At 45.4% G+C, this 16,565-nt stretch overlaps 1 protein-coding gene across 5 annotated transcripts in view; it reads right to left on the bottom strand.

Annotated features, from left to right (window-relative positions):
- Positions 1 to 16,565, bottom strand: part of NCOA7 (nuclear receptor coactivator 7) — a 156,853-nt gene that overhangs the window by 21,849 nt on the left and 118,439 nt on the right. The window lies entirely within an intron of this gene.

Below are 16,565 nucleotides of genomic sequence, written 5' to 3'. Positions count from 1 at the left end.
CTGGGAATGTGGTTTGCTTCCTACTTCTCTGCTCCCTCACACATACTGAACACCCCAAGGTACTGTAGCATCTCTCCAGACAGACCTCAGCCACAGAGAGACTGCTAAATGGCTAATTTCCAAGCAGAGAAGATCATTGCTAATTCTAAAGAGTTAAAACTGCGTAAAAATGATTTAGCAACATCACCATAGCTTGAAGGTCTGTATTCCCCCCCAAATCCATCCACTGAACCCCGACCCCAAATGTGATGGTATTTAGTTAGATGCAGGGCTCTGGGAAGTGCTTAGGTCGTGCGCCTGCATTACGGGGCTGAGTGCCCTTAGGAGAGGATCCCTTTTCCCCAGGGGACACGGGAAAGGGCAGCCATCTAGGACCAGGCAGGGGGCCTTCGCCAGTCCTGTCTGCCAGCATCTTGTTCTCAGACTTCCCAGCCTTGAGAAGGGTCAAGAATACATGCCTGTGGCTCAGAGGCCACACGGGCTGCGGCATCCTCCTAGAGCAGCATGGGCGGACCCCAAAGAAACAGAACAGAAACCTAAGAGGGACGTCCCCCGACCATCCTGGAATCCCCGTGGACCAAGCGTGGACCAAGCGGGCTGTAGGTTTCTATGTTCCCAGCTGCTCTCACACGACGCGATCTTCTCCTCATTGTCACCGGGGCTAAGATGTCATTGCTTGTGACAGTCTGACATCAGATCACCTACATGGGCCACATTGTGGCTTTGCACTGGTTCTTAGTGGCTAATGTTGTGAAAGTAATAAATCGTGAATGGCCTGAGCTCCCGGGCCCTGGGGGTATTTAGCTTGTTCCCCATTCTTCAGTCCTGTCACAGTGAAACATCCTCGGGCTCTGTGCCTCTCATCACCTTTTGAATTATTTCCTTGAGATCAGTTCCTCAGAAAAGGGATCACTGGGCCAAAGGGCATGATTTTACAGCTTGTGACTCGCTGCCAGGTCACTGTTGAAAGGCTTTACTCATTTACTGGGCCACCCAGCACCGCAGTTTGCACTGCAGTTTAACACCCTTGCTGAGTTTAACACATTTACTCTTTTTTTTTTTTTTTTAATAAGATTTTAATGTGTATTTAAAAGTTTGACCTGACTCACTCGGTATTTCTTTTGAGTGTTCGTGTGTTGGGCCATTTTCAAGTTTTCTTCCTGCTAGAGCTTTTCTTTCATGAACGGGCTCTGTGATTATGGAGTCAGTGTTTTCCTTTCCAGTTTGTGGGAACTTTTAGAGAATGTAAGCATTAGCCACTGTCAAATGTATTTCAAAACTGCTGTTTCCCTTTTCATATTAATCCTATCTTTCCTTTCATGATACAGGATTATCAATTTTCATGTACTTTAGGAGTGTATTTCCCTTGAGAACTACTCCTACTCCTTCAAAACAGGGAGAGTTGGCATCCAAGATAAGGTGTGTATCAGTGTGTATGACTTGCTACCATTTCTATTAAAAAAAAAAAACCACAACAAATATAGATATAATTGTATGCATGTGATGGCTAATGCTATATGACCACAACTTAGCCATGTTTTGGTCAAACACTAGTCTAGGTGTTGCTGTGAAGGTTGTTTTGTTTTGTTTTGTTTTGTTTTAGATGTGATTAACATTTAAATCAGGAGACTTTTAATAAAGCAGATTATCCTCTAGCATGCAGGTGGGCCTCGTGCAATCAGTTGAAGGCCTTACTAGGAAAAGACTGAAGTCTTCTGGGTAGGAAGGAACTCTGTCTCTAGATAGCGTTCAGACCTGGGACTACCTTATCACATTCTCCCTGGCAGATTTCAGGCTGGCCAACTCCCACAACCATAGAAGCCAAATTCCTTACAGCAAATCTTTCTCTCCACATATCCTTGTACATACATATCCTTTTGGTTCTGTTTCTCTGGAGATCCTTGACTAGTACACTGGACTATTCTGAAAGGTTTTTTATACGAAATCGATCAAGGGGGATGCCTGGGTGGCTCAGCGGTTTGGCGCCTGCCTATGGCCCAGGGCGTAATCCTGGAGTCCCAGGATGGAGTTCTACATTGGGCTCCCTGCTTCTCGCTCTGCCTGTGTCTCTGCCTCTCTCTCTCTGTCTCTCACGAATAAATAAATAAAATTTTTAACAAAGAAAAAGAAATTGATCAAGGGACACCCAGGTGGCTCAGCAGTTTAGCATCTGCCTTCGGCTCAGTTTGTGATCCCAGGGTCCTGATATCGAGTCCCACATCGGGCTCCCTGCATGGAGCCTACTTCTCCCTCTGCCTGTGTCTCCGCCTCTCTCTCTGTGTCTCTCGTGAATAAAAAAAAAAAAGAAAAAAAGAAAAAAAAGAAACCAATCAAAATGGTTACCCCCAGTGAATGGAATGGAAGAATGACATATTTTGCATCATGTATATCTTTAGGTTATTTTCGTTTTTGGAGTACGCAGGACACTTTTGTGATTCAACTTTTAAAATTATATTTTAAAAAGCAAATAATGAGAAGTTTCCTCTCACCCACATCCCTGTCCACAAAATCCTGTGCCCATCCTTCTCCCTTACAGGTGACCACTTTATTCATTTCCTGTATATTTTTGTAGTGTTATACAGATACAAATAAGTATAAATACATATTCTTTTTGTCTTCCATTTCTACAAAAAGTAGTACTATTCTCTCTTTTGCTTTCTTCATTCAACGACATATCCTAGATATCTTTCCATATTAGTATATAAACGGTTTCCTCATTCTTTCTTTATAGCTACACAGAACTTTACTCTGCGATTTACCAAAGCTATGTCATCATCCTCTATCGATGGACAGCTTGGTTTGTTTCCAGATTCTGCGGTCACGAATGACGCTGTGACGAATAACTTTGTATGTGAGTCACTTCACAAGTATACAGATATCGTTGTAGGATATATTCCCAGAAGTGGGACTGAGTTGTCAGAGGAGCAATTCCCTTAAACTCTGCTATATAAAAACCATGCTGACCTTTTTAGGGATGATATCATTGTTTGTCTTCCTATCAGTAATATATGTATACACACACACACACACACACACACACACCCTCTTTTGAATCTTTCAAGTATTTTTACCATGTAGTATAAAATTCCCCATTAAAAATTAACTAAGGAGAAACTAATCACCACTCCAGGGAGGTTGATGAGTATACAATTCTAACCCTTTCCATTTTCTAACACTTAAAATGGAGTCCATCTTAACTGTACTTTGTTTCTTTTTTTTTTTTTTTAAGATTTTATTTATTTATTCATCAGAGACACAGAGAGAGAGGCAGAGACACAGGCAGAGGGAGAAGCAGGCTCCATGCAGGGAGCCTGATGTGGGACTCGAACCTAGAACTCCAGGATCACGCCCTGGACCGAAGGCTGGTGCTAAACCACTGAGCCACGGAGAATTAAATATGCTTCACTCTCACTCATTGGAAAAGAAGCCGTTTACTATGCGCATATCCCCCACATTGGATAAACTGACTTCCTGACTACCTGCTGGCTAGCTTACCTGTGAGAAAGAGAAAGAGCAGGCCCTGACACCGGGAGCTCGGGGCGCTCGTCCCTGACACCCGCTCCAAGCTGGGCCCTGGTATTCTCCTGTGGAACATAAGCAATTTCACAGAACACCACCACTGGACAAGACGGCTCAGTGACTACGATGAATCGTGACAAGACTGCTCTGAGGCCTCATATCTGAACACAAACAAAAACGCAAACACTGTACAGCCAAAAAATGACCAAATATCCCTCCAATTTGGCTACTATGAATGACTGCACTTCTTTATTAAGTACCTCTCTGGGCTTCCTCTCTAGTCTAGTTGCTCTTAGATAAGACTTACACCCAATCATAGCATCCCCTCTGCTTCCTGGGAGCACCTAACACCGACCGAACCCCTACTTCGTTAAGCCCTTCCCTCAATCATCTCACACAAATCTATATCCTCTATCTCCCTTCCAGCACCCTCTTTCTGAGACGCCCACGGTCCCCTGCTCTGTTTGCTCCCCTACAGCAATGAGCCGATCCAACTCATCCAACTGTAGGTGTGTTTCTGGTGTGTCTGGTCAGAGGGCACTGCCTCCCTCAACAACACTCCTGTGCACCACTAGGTGCCAGTGACCCTGCCCTCATGGAGACGACCTTTGGGATTGTGAGAGCGGATGGGGTCCTGGGTATTATCCAGTTCAGCTAACTCTCCTTAGATGGAAGGGAATGGGGCCCTGAAGTCGACCATCAGCATCACAGCCAGGACTAGATCTTCTGAGGGGACAACCAGGGTTCTTTCAACCACACTACACAGCCCTCCCCTTATTTCACACTGATTTCTAAATTGCTCCCCCAGCTAACTTCCTGGTTATGACACTAGACACAGTTTTATCACTTTTTGGACCCACTTTCCATGAAGGCCTGCTCATTTATTCTCCAACAGTTTACCCTCAGGGGGAAAGTCACCGTGTAAGCGTGAACATTGAAGAAGCATCCCAAGAAATGCTAAAAGCTCACGTCGACACATATCCCTGTGCAAGACAGCGAGGGAATGAGGAATGAGGTATGGGTTTTGCATCAGGGGCGCTTGGGAGGCTCAGCCGGTCAGGCGGCCTCCTTTGGCTCAGGTCATGATCCCAGGGTCCTGGGGTCCAGTACCGCATCGGGCTCTAGTCTGCTTCTCCTCCTCCCTCGGCTCCTCCTCACTCAGCTCGTACCGTCTCTCTCTCTCAAATAAATAAACAAAATCTTAAAAAAAAATATTTCATTCCTCCTTGGACATTATAAGAAAACATAAACTGTGCAAACTGCAAGTCAATAAAGATTTTAAGGAGCGAGCCTATGCTAGCAATGGCAAGTTACTTCCCTTTTTGGTGAGGAAGACATCAACCTGCTTGAGGAGATCATTTAAGCGGTCCTTTTTGTTACGTAGATACAAGGCGAGTAGGATTTATTATTCCAGAGGAAGATATAATTAGACATTCTCTACTTGATGAAGACAACTTGCGCTTTGAACCCACTGGAAGGTGGGAGACAGGGACAATTTGTGTAAGGGCCAAAGGATGTCCTGGGAAGGAGGAATCCTGTGCCCAATCCCTCTCTTTTGAAGAGATACTCAAGATTATTAGAACATCTTTGATTAATTAAGGTGGTCTTAGTAGAGATACGTCCATAGGGAAGGACAATACCCCAATCCCCACCCCACCCTCCTTGAAAAGAAACTCTTCAGCACAGTAGAGGGAATGGTCTAGACGGATGACCTGGGATCCATACGAATTCCATGATTATTGTAGGAGGTCAGTTTGGGCACAGGGCGCTGAAACTTAAAGCAAACCAGCTGCCACGCCGGACACACCATGGAAGGAAATGCCTGCTTACGCCACATGTGCATGTGTGGGTTTCTCAGGAACGACAAGCTGGGGTGGAGGGGAAGAGCTCAAGTCTGGCGTAAAGCATCCTTGCCTGCCAGTGCCATTCCCTCTAGAAGAAGTACTGCCGGCCGGGGCAGGAGCGTGGGCCTCTGCCCCCACGCCTCTTCCCTCGGGGTTGGGCTTCGGGTGGGCGGTGGGCCGAGCCTCTGGCGGCCAGTCCCTTAAGCTCGGGAGCACTGGGCACTGCGGACCTGGCACAGAGAGCAGCAGCTAGGGAGGAGGAAAGAGGTATTCTCAAAATACCACAGGAAAGAGGGTCAGAGTCCTAAAAGTATTTAAATATTAAACAGAGAAGCGACCTCAGGTTTGAAGTGGTGCTGAACTGTGTCAGTGACCTAAAAAGAAAAGCTGCGACTCCCCGTCCCGAGGACCCTCCATCGCATGGGATCTCTCAGGGGCGCGTAGTACTATGCCCAACTTACACAGAGGGAAACTGAGGCTGGGCGGCTTGGGTTTAGGAGCGCTCCTAAACTCACGCAGCCCTCCTGCCGCCTCAAGGGCGAAGCCAAAGGAACGAAGAACTCAGGCGGCCTGTCTCACAAGATAAATTAAAGGGCATTCGGCACCAATCTGATCACTTAACTTAAGAGGTCTTAAGACCTCAGGCCTCTGGAGACCAAATGGAAGGGACCCACGTCCCCCTTCCTTCCAGCTCCATTTCTGCACAACTCTGTAGCCTTTGTTTATTTTTACTATTTAACTGGGGTGGGGGGGCAAGGAAGAGGATATGACTTCATCTTTTTTTTTTTTTTTTCCTTTTAGATTAGAATAACTCTAAGTTTATTTAACCTAAATTCTTGGAATGATTCTTTTTGGCCAACTGGGTTTTCCTGGTCACTAGTTCCCAGAAGTCAACCCTGCCATCTGGAAACAGGCCTCCAAGTTCTGGAAACTCCCCTCCTTGTCCCTCTGCCTCCCCTTCACCCACTCCTTCCTCTATTCCGTGCCAGCTCTGCTCTCACCTTGACCCCCATGACCCCCCCCCTTTCCCCAGCCGTTAGCCCCTCCTGGATTCGCAGGCTTCGGGCAATCTTCACCTTACCCTCACTGTTGTCCTCCTAATGCACCTGCCCTTCCAAACACCTTCGTACAGGATCATCTTGCTGACTCCTCCTCCCCTGGGATGATGGATGTTGCCGGGTTTTCTTCTTTGTGCTTGATGCGTTACTACAAGTCCAAGGCCCTGAACCTTGGCGAAGAAAGCCCTCCCTCCCGGGGCTCCCTACTCACGCCAACTCACTTCCTTGACTACTCCAAGCTGTAGCTGCTCCAGACCTCTGCTTTTGCAAGCCCTCCACCTGGTCTCCTACCCCGTTTCTCTCTGAACAGAGGGCTCTCCACCACACCATCCTAATAACGCACCGCCTCCGCCGTCCCTCTTAGCATCCCTCGCTTCAGAGGAAGGAACTTTTGCCCAATTTAACCCTGTCGTCTGCCCTTCCGACCGTCCTAATGCTTGGGGAGTCTCCTCCATCATCTCCACCCCGCCCGTCTGTGCCTTTATTCCCTTCATCCTAAGCCACGCGCCTACTTGCATTTCCCCATCCTTACACATGAAAGGCTCTGGATGTTGTTTCTCCCTAAAGCTCCCTTCCCTACCTCATCCTCCCTTCAGAGCATATTGTTAACATTTGGGTTGGCATATTTTCTACCTCCTTTTCATTCCTGAATTCTCCTGTTCTGATTTTATTAACCTTTTAGTATAAGCCCTTTGTTAAGCCTGCCTCAGATGCCATCTGGATGGAGGCGCAGTTTTTAACCTTGTTCTCCCCCCCTCCTACTATAGTGAAGCTGATTTTCTTAAAAGCGACCTGCTGTCAAACTCAGTGGCATCTCCATCATTTGTCTTGACTTCTGAAAGGCGGCTGGTGGTTCTTCTCGAAACCCACCCAATAACTCACCCCGTTTCTGAGGAGTCACTGAGCTGCTTTGGCCTCAGGACCTCAGTACACCTCTGGTCAAGCCAACACAATGACCAGTGACTGCTGCCATACAGGCTGCTGCCCTGTAGCCATGGGTGGGGTGAACGCGTGGGCAGGGAAGGAGGTCACGCGCCAGGCCCCTGGAAAGCTGGAGGACACAGGAGAGGTGGTCCTGGAAGGAAGCTAAGAAGAAACGACACGAAGGCAGAAGTGACCTTACAAAATGCAAATCTGACCACTTACACCCAGAGGTGTAGAATCCTTCCAGCATGTCCCTGACCCCTGATGGGATCAGGATAGATTCACACCCCGGGGGTGCCTGAGAGCTCTGCTTTGTGCCAGTCTCCAAAATGCACTCCTTGCTGCAGCCATGTGCTCCTGTACCATTGCTCGGACTGCTGCCTCCTTCCCTCCTTCCTTCCTAAGAGGGTGATGACGAGGGTAAGTCTGGAGGAGAGTCATCTCAGGCCGCGGTCAGGGAAGCCAGGGGTCATGGGTACCCGGCCGCCGAGGGAGGGAAAGAGGCCCCGCACAGCAGGGAGCAGGTGCAAAGGGCCATGGCGTGGGCCAAGTGCACACATCAGAGGAAGAAGGGCACCGTGTTGGGCCCCCTGGTGCCTCCTGGCAGCTGAGATGCAGGGGACCCAGGTGCCACCCTACAGGGGCTTAGCTGGAAGGGGGTGCACTGAAGAGACCCAAACACAGGGACAGAAGCGGGGGCACCCGAGCGTGGAGGTGCGTGCCGACTACTCGTGCAGAGCCTGAGCTCCTGAGGGGTGGGCGGGGAGCAAGACTGAGCCTTTGGCCCACAGGGGCGGGGAAGGAGGGTGAAAGAGGCAGGGGGGCCGGGTGGCTGAGGGGGTCGCACGGAGTCCTGGCTTGGGACCAATGGCTTGGACCTTAGGCGCGGCTCCTGTCCCCCGCGTGGGGGCAGCTGCGCGGAGCATCCCCAGGAGACGCGGGTGGAGCCAGCACAAGGCCCCAGGACGACAAACGAGGGCTCTGCCCAGGAGGCCACGTCAGTGCCCCAGGCCCGCCGACCCCGGCCCCTCCACCCTCGCTGCGCACCCCCCTCCAGGCATAAGCCCTGGCCCAGCCACAGCTGGGACCAAAACCTGGCCCCTGGGCTCTGTTTAGGTTTTCTGAAAGCTTACAGATCTGGGCCTAATCAACGTCTGCATGAACTTCAAAGGTTTCGATCATCGATCATCGAAGCCAGGCTCCTTTAGGGATCCAGCCCAATGGAGACATCAGATTCAAGTTCCCAATCCCCTCCCAGCAGGCGTGCTGTCATCATGGAGAGGAAACTCAGGGAAGGCCGAGGATACAAGCTCTTGAAGGCCATCAGCCCTTCCTCGGAGGCAGCCAAGTGTCAAGGGGAGGAGGAGCCACGGCGGCAGCCCAAGTAACCAGGAGGGCAGGGGCAAGTTCGGCCTCTCCCTCACTGTAACCCCACAAAGTAGCAGCCACCAGTTAGCAGTTCTGTCTGATGGAAGAGGAGAGATGCTGCCACAGATGGCCTTGACCAACTCCACATGTTAGGGGAGGCCCCAGGGTCAACCCTCAGGTCAGTTCATGGTCTCAATCCCCTGTGTCACCATTTCCTTTATGGTTGGTCCCACTGTTGTTTTCTTAAAAGCCCATCGCTGACAAAACTGTAGGGTTGAGGCACACCTGGGTGCCCACCTGGAGGGCTCAGTCAGTTAAGCATCAGACTCTTGGTTTTGGTTCAGGTCATGATCTCAGGGGTGTGAGCTTGAGCCCACATCAGGCTCCGTGCTCAACAGGGACTCTGCTTGAGATTCTCTCTCTCTCTCACCCTCACCCCGCTAAAATAAATAAATCAATCTTCAAAAAAAAAACAAAAAACAAACCTGTAGGGTTCAGGGATATAACCTGATGAAAAATCTGAGTTGATGCTTGGAACAAAACATCACTATTCACCCTTTACATATATGGGCTTTAGGTACAAATACAATCCATTTTCTCACAACTAGCTATGTGGGATTTTATTTACTGTTATGTTTTTCTTTCTTCTTCTTTTTCTTTTCTTTTTTTTTTTTTTAACATAGTTGTGAGATCAAGTAAAAAGTACACATGTCTAAGGTAAAGCCCTGAAGTGGTCCCTTTCTTACTAGCTGGGGGGCTTTGGGAAAGTTCCTTAATCTCTCTGAGCTTCTCAAATGAAAGTAAGAAAGCCGAGCCCCTCCTATAGCTGTCTGGAGCATTAAATGTATCCGGAAGTTCTATCTACCTTCAGACAGACCTTTTACAAAGTCCCTTCCATGTGATCATCTAAAATCCTGCCACCACACAGACCAACAAACTGGACCAAAACAACCCTGAAGCAGTCGGGCATTTTTGTCTTATCAAGGGTCACTCCACTGGTAGGAAAAGAAAGTGGGGCTACACATAGCAAGATACATCCCCCAACCCCCCAGTTGATTTAAAAATTATAAGCTGTAACCATGAAACGATTTAACAGCTATTACATTAGAAGCATGCTTTAGAGTACATTAGAGCATGGAGAATGGGAAATAATAAGAAATGGGATGAAGAGAGTAAGAATGTGACCCAGAGAGTAAGGAGATACATGCACATGCAGTCCCACCGTTTACTTGTCCTGCTGATTATAAATTAAAGACATCCCAGCGCACCTCAATCTAAAACATCCCCAGGTTCCTTTCTGAATACAGCCACAGGAGCCCGACAAAGGTGTTACCAGAATAGGACCAGCTCTTAAAACCCACCTCGATGGCCTGACCCAAGGTCTTTATATGAAAAGGACCTTCAGGGATCCCTGGATGGCGCAGCGGTTTAGTGCCTGCCTTTGGCCCAGGGCGTGATCCTGGAGACCCGGGATCGAGTCCCACGTCGGGCTCTCAGTGCATGGAGCCTGCTTCTCCCTCTGCCTATGTCTCTGCCTCTCTCTCTCTGTGACTATCATAAATAAATAAAAATTAAAAAAAGAAAAGAAAAGGACCTTCATTTTCCTTGCCCCCGTAAGGTCCCTTTCAGATTCAATATTCTACAACTCTAAATGAAACCAGTAAACGGCCTGGGGTATCACCCAGTGTTAAAGGGTGTTAGTGTGTTTTTTTTTGTTTTTTTGTTTTTGTTAGTGTGTTTATAAAAACAAAAGAATATTAAAATTAATTATTTTAATATTTATTAAAATTAATTATAAAAGAAAATTGATACTATTAATAGAATTCATATTTATTCATATTTATTGAAACTAATTATAAAAGAGATTAATTAACATTTTATTTTATAAAAAGTAAATTTATTTACAAAATACCAACTAAATATGCCTCTTGGTCCTGGTTCACCAAGAATAGTAAGACAGTTCTTTTGAGAATCATTGATCAGAATAGTAATTACAGTCATAAAAAGGATCACTTAAAACTAATTAAAAAGTAGAAGTTTATACTAATATCAATGCTGGAGGCCTTAAGCTGGCATCCCATAGCCTTGGGGTCAGCTTCTGTACTTTTCTCTGTTAAGTAAAGAGTGGCTAATACTTGAAAATTGAGGAGATTTGACACATATAATACATATTTCAGCTATTTTTTTTGGAAAAAGATGGGAAGATCAAGCAACTATTAAATCACATTCCCACCTGGCAGCTTTCACCTGCAGGTATGGAGGTACACAGCTAACATGCAGCTGTTCCCTAGGGCAGGTGATTAACACAGCACCCCCCCCCCCAAGCTTTCCTCCCTGCATCCCTCCATCCCTCCATCCCTCCATCCAGCTCGGGCAGGCATGCAGCCTGCAGTAATTACTGCTTCTGCATACTTACTCCCAAACACTGTGCGCAGCCCCCATTGGCATTAAAGAGTCTGCCGTGGAAACCGGCCACGAGCTATGCTCCCAAGTGCTGGTGTTCACTCCTCCAGCAGAAAGCACAGCCACCACAGCTCCTATGAAGCACTCTTATGAAGGGGGGTATTTTTTCATGAACTGGGATCTGGCTACTTTTTCATGAACTGGGATCTGGCTACAGAGTCACTGATTAACTCAAGGCATTTGCCCAGACTGATTACTAAAATTACTGAAGGGTGGCTGCCTAGGAGCGCTTCTGGAAGGTGGTGATGAATTTCTAGAACTTTAAGTTAATGAAACAAAAGGTAACGTGACCAGAAAAAGAATGAGAGGAAACAGTATCACTTCAAAGCATTTTAAAGCTTAACAAAAAAAAAAAAAAAAAAAGAATATTGACACCAGTGATTAATAATCCTGTAGCTTATACTTGTTTAGCAATTTTCCAGAACTTAAACTTGTGTTAAATACAAAGAGAAAAGATCATTCCTTTAGGAATAAAATAATTCCTTTTTTTTAATCTTTTTTTTTCTTTAATAGTAACACTTTTACCTTAAAACATCACAATGAGAATATGGTATGATATGTGTTATATTTGAAAACCACAGGGCTAGTGTTCTGAAATACACCTGGTTTGGCTACGTAGGGCCTAAACTATTGTAGAAAGCATAAAACTTTAAAGACTTTTAACACTATGGTCTCACTGGCATTGACAGTTATTAAATATTTCAATTTAGCCCTGACCTTGCTAAAAGCAAGATGACTTTTGATCAGAAAATGCAGTGCTAACTATGGTTAACGATTTAATGCAAGAAAACTAGGTTAGTTTTTTTTTAAGGATTTATATTTATTTATTCATGAGAGACACAGAGAAAGGCAGAAACACAGGCAGAGGGAGAAGCAGGCTCCCTGCGGGGAGTCCGATCTGGGACTCCATCCCAGGATCCTGCCTAGGTTAGTTTTTGATTCCTTTAATTCACCCCCTTTTCTCCAAGGAAAATGCTCTTGAGAGGACTTTGTTTAGTCTTCATGAGGGTCCTTATGGACATTTTTCCATAGAAATCCAGTTTAATAAGAGAATCAATTTTCTTTTTTATGATTTTACTTGTTACTGCAAAAGTAATGCATGCAAACTAAATGCATGCCCAACATTTAATGGCAAAGAAAGATACATTTAAGTAAAAGCAATTTATAATGTACACATACACACACAATTATCATATATAGAGGTACAGATACACACAATCATTCCATTAACTCATACATAGAAAAAAGGCCAAAAGTCTACAGAAATAAAAATAAATTGTAGTTAGCTTTGTGTAACAAAATTGAGCTTCTTCCTTTTTTGCCTTTTTATATTTTTCTGAATATTATATAAAGTCTGCATTATTTTAGTTATAAGGAATAAGCTATTTAAATTTATTTTTAAAGATTTTATTTGAGAGAGAGAGAGACAGAGATAGTGATAGAGATAGAGATAGTGATAGAGAGCATGAGAGGGGAGGAGAGGGAGAAGCAGGCTCCCGCGGAGCAGGGAGCCCAATGTGGGGCTGGATCCCAGGACCCTGAGATCATGACCTGAGCTGAAAGCAGATGCTTAACCGACTGAGCCACCCAGGCGCCCCTAAATATTCTCATCTATGAGCCTATAGGCTAATTCATGCATCCATCCAATTAACCTTTAGGAGTACATTACATACTAGATCCTACGCTGCTTTTAGGACACAATATAAAACACAGTGTCCAAAGCCGCAAGTAGTTCACATCCATAAAAAGCGTGTAGGAAGTGCTATGATGGAGGCAGGGGTACAGTACATCCAAACCAGACAGGGAACATTTCTTAGAGGAAACATTTGCACCAGTAAATGTATGTAGGTGAGGTGGGTAACGGGACTGTGCATGAGAGGAAGCTGGGCATCCCAAGCAAGCCAGTCAGTAAGTCTGATTCACATTTCCTACCATTGAAACATGGCCAGTGTCCACAGAGGGGTCAGAATGAGAGCTAGAGAGCCTCGTGATACTAAGTGGGTAAAATAAGCTGGATGTGGTGACGGCGGAAAATGTGGGTAGATGAGTGAGAAGCAAGATTCTGTCCACATTCTGGCTCTGGGGACTGGGTGGCTGGTGGTATCAGCTGCTGTGATGGAGAAAACAAGAGGCAGGTGCCAGGAGGCCAGTAGCAGGGACAAAGGTAGAAATAAGAACCCCAGTGTAGGGTACGATCTGCCTTGGGTTTGTTTGATCCGTGGATGATCCAAATATTGAGGACTATCAGATACACATGTTTGGAGCACCATAGAACATTCTACACTGAAGATAGCTGGACATGACTGGCATATAAAGAATTCAATAGGTGCAGGCAATTATATATGTAGTGAGAAACAGAGAGGGTCACCTAAGGGAACACTGAGGAAACAGAAGAAGGAAAAAGGGTGTCAAAGAAATGGATGATGGCCAACGGTATCAAATGCTATAGAATGTTCTGGTAAAATAAGAACACAATACTCTCCCTTTATTATGATATGGAGGATGCCTCACAGATTCTAGTTTTCTATCCCAAATCCAAAGCTGCAGGATGTTCAGGGGACGACCCAGGTGCTCTGTAAGTTTAAAGGCTCCTAGATGGTTTTATTACCAAGCTAAGTTTGGCACCCACCGATCTAAGCCGTGAGTTCTTTGTTAACTCTGTGCTTTCATCTCTAGGAGACAGAACACATTCCTTCACGGGCTTCAGTCCTCTATATTTCTGAATTCAGAAGCTGTGATTGCTTCTGTAAGAGGAAAAGGTGCCAGACTTCAATTCCTCCCCTCCCAGTGCCTCCGAGTCTGTGGGTTGCTCACCAGGCAAGTGTAGGTTGAGAAAACACAGTTCCTGCCAGTCTAGGGAGAGATCACTGTGGGGGCACTATTTTGGGAAACAAAGGATTTGCACAACTAGAGAAGGTGCGGGGGGGACCACCCCAGCTCAGGAATGCAGTAGTTTTAAAAAGGTACCAAGCCAGAAAGGCCCTCTCCTCGCCTTGCAGCCTTGCAGGCAAAACCCATCAAGTGACCCATCTCAGTAAAGCCACAGATCCAAGCAAATGAAGAGAAAGTAAGGAAGGTTGGCCAGTCTATAAAGAGCTTTAAAAACAAACATGGGGTTTAGACTTTTTTTTTTAAGATTTTATTTGAGAGAGACAGAGGAGCATAAGTGGTGGGGGGAGGGACAGAGGCAGAGGGAGAAGCAGGCTCCCCGCCTGAGCAGGGAACTCCATGTGGGGCTCAATCCCAGGACCCCTGGGATCAGGATCTGAGCCAAAGGCAGATGCTTAACCAACTGAGCCACCCAGGCGCCCCAGGGTTTAGACTTTAATTCTGAAGGCTTAGGATATTTTTTGTGGCAATGTGACAAGATCAAAATACCTTTTGAGAAGATTATTTTGGCCCGAAGGTAACAAAACAGATTTTTGAGGGGAGGAACGAGAAAATAGGGAACTATGGTTTAGGTACCAGGCGCTGTGTTCACAGTAAGAGTCATGTAAGGTAGGGTAGCTGGATCTTGTGATACCAGCTTCGAAGGAAGGAGCACTGGAGCGTTTTGTTTGTTTGGGGCCACGGAACATAAAAGTTCATTCTGATAAAGAGCCAACGCTAGAACCAGCCTGCAACTAAGTTATACTACCTAATATTGAAAGGACGTTTTAGCCAAGCTCTTTATTTCTATACGTTGTGATTAGATCACCTCCATTCAGTTAATGAGTGCCCATGAAGTATCATACATAAAATATCAGTCACTTCGTCTCCTCACAATTATTGAGGCACCTCTAGTCAAGGGAGAGCACTCTGGCAAGGTCCAAGGGTATGAATAAATTTGGGGACGCTGCAAATCTTCCTTCCCTCACTAGTCTAGAAACGACTCTGAATGTCTGCATGCCTGCCATCCCTGTTGCGGGGATTTGTCAGCGTACGCACAGGGTATAGTGAAGGCAGTTTCTGCCGCCTGCCCTAGTATCTGGCTAGGAGAACGGGATTTGAAATCAAATGGATTTGTGTATAAATCCCAGACTTGATATTTGCCCATCTGAAAGGTGTTGCAAACCAGTATGTCCCAGGTTCCTCATTTGTAAAATGAGGAATAACACTACATGCCTCCCAAAACTCTCATGAGTTTTAGCTGAGCTAACCATCCCGACAACCATGCCAGGGGAGGGTTCTGGAGGGCATGGACTCAGAACTGCCTGCTGTCTTAGACCCCCCTCACTTAGGTCTGGGGAAACTGAATGTTTGGCTCATAATTTCTTTGATATTCCCTCTGGAGAACTAAGGGTGGCAATTTTGCTTTGGATAACGAAGGTATCATTGGAGCATCATTTAAAAGTACGTGTTCAACTAGACTAATCTGATGCACTTTATAAAGCTGCAATGTGGGCAACAGAATTCTATTAGGCCCCAAGGAAGCTTAGACTCATAGTTTAAAAAGGAACACAAGTTCAGACAGATGGCACACCATGAAAAGCTGCAGTGGCTTTCAAGCTTCACTCTAACTATTCCAAAGCTAAGAGTGAATGCTTTTGAAAGATGAGAAGATGATACACGGATAGTTAAAAGGTGGATCCTGACCAGGATCTGCCATCGACCAGTCATTCCTAACAATGCAACAGAGCTTTGGTGGCCAACAGATCAAAGACATATACGGTCTTTGTATGTGTGGCTGCTACTTCTAGAAATGTGAAAAAGGGAAATAAATCCCAAATTGTGTGTACTATAGTAGACACTTTAAGACTGATGGAAATCGGACTAACCTAAGTCTATAAATATATACATATATTTATTAAATATTAAATATATGTATTAAATAAATATATATTTAAAGATATATATCTCCTTAAATACATGTAAGTTTATATATATGAATATCCAAGTAATCTCATGGAGTTAAAATATAGAGATAAAATAAATCAGCTGTATAATAGAAAACAGAATTAAACTGAGAAATCCCTATAAAAGCCTATTAAGAGAATAGCAACTATGAGCATAAATCCCTACTACTCTAGATAGAGATAAGCACTGACTATGGATCATATTTAACTATGAAACACCCATTACTTATCCACGGGATGAGTTTCCATTAAATATCTTTGAGGGAAATGTTGACCTAACGAAAAGGTACCGTTCCCAAAAAATGGGGTCTTGAATACTTGCTTTTAATGCTTTGGGCTAGGCAGCCATGGAGAACTCTACAAAAAGAATCTGTAACTCAAGAAATGCTGCTACTGCCCACAAATCGGATGTGAGAAACAGCGTGGATAGCATCCTTCAAAAGGACAGATACCTGCGTGCTCGTGCGTATGTTACTCATTATAATCTTGAAAGTGTTAAAAAACTCAACTTTTATAAAATGCTTGGGAACATCAGTTATTCTTGACATTACAGA

This window comes from Vulpes lagopus, chromosome 2 (genome assembly GCF_018345385.1).
Source record: "Vulpes lagopus strain Blue_001 chromosome 2, ASM1834538v1, whole genome shotgun sequence".
NCBI lineage: Eukaryota > Metazoa > Chordata > Mammalia > Carnivora > Canidae > Vulpes > Vulpes lagopus.
Note: the sequence above shows the minus strand (reverse complement) of the source record. Positions and strands in the feature narration are given on the sequence as shown.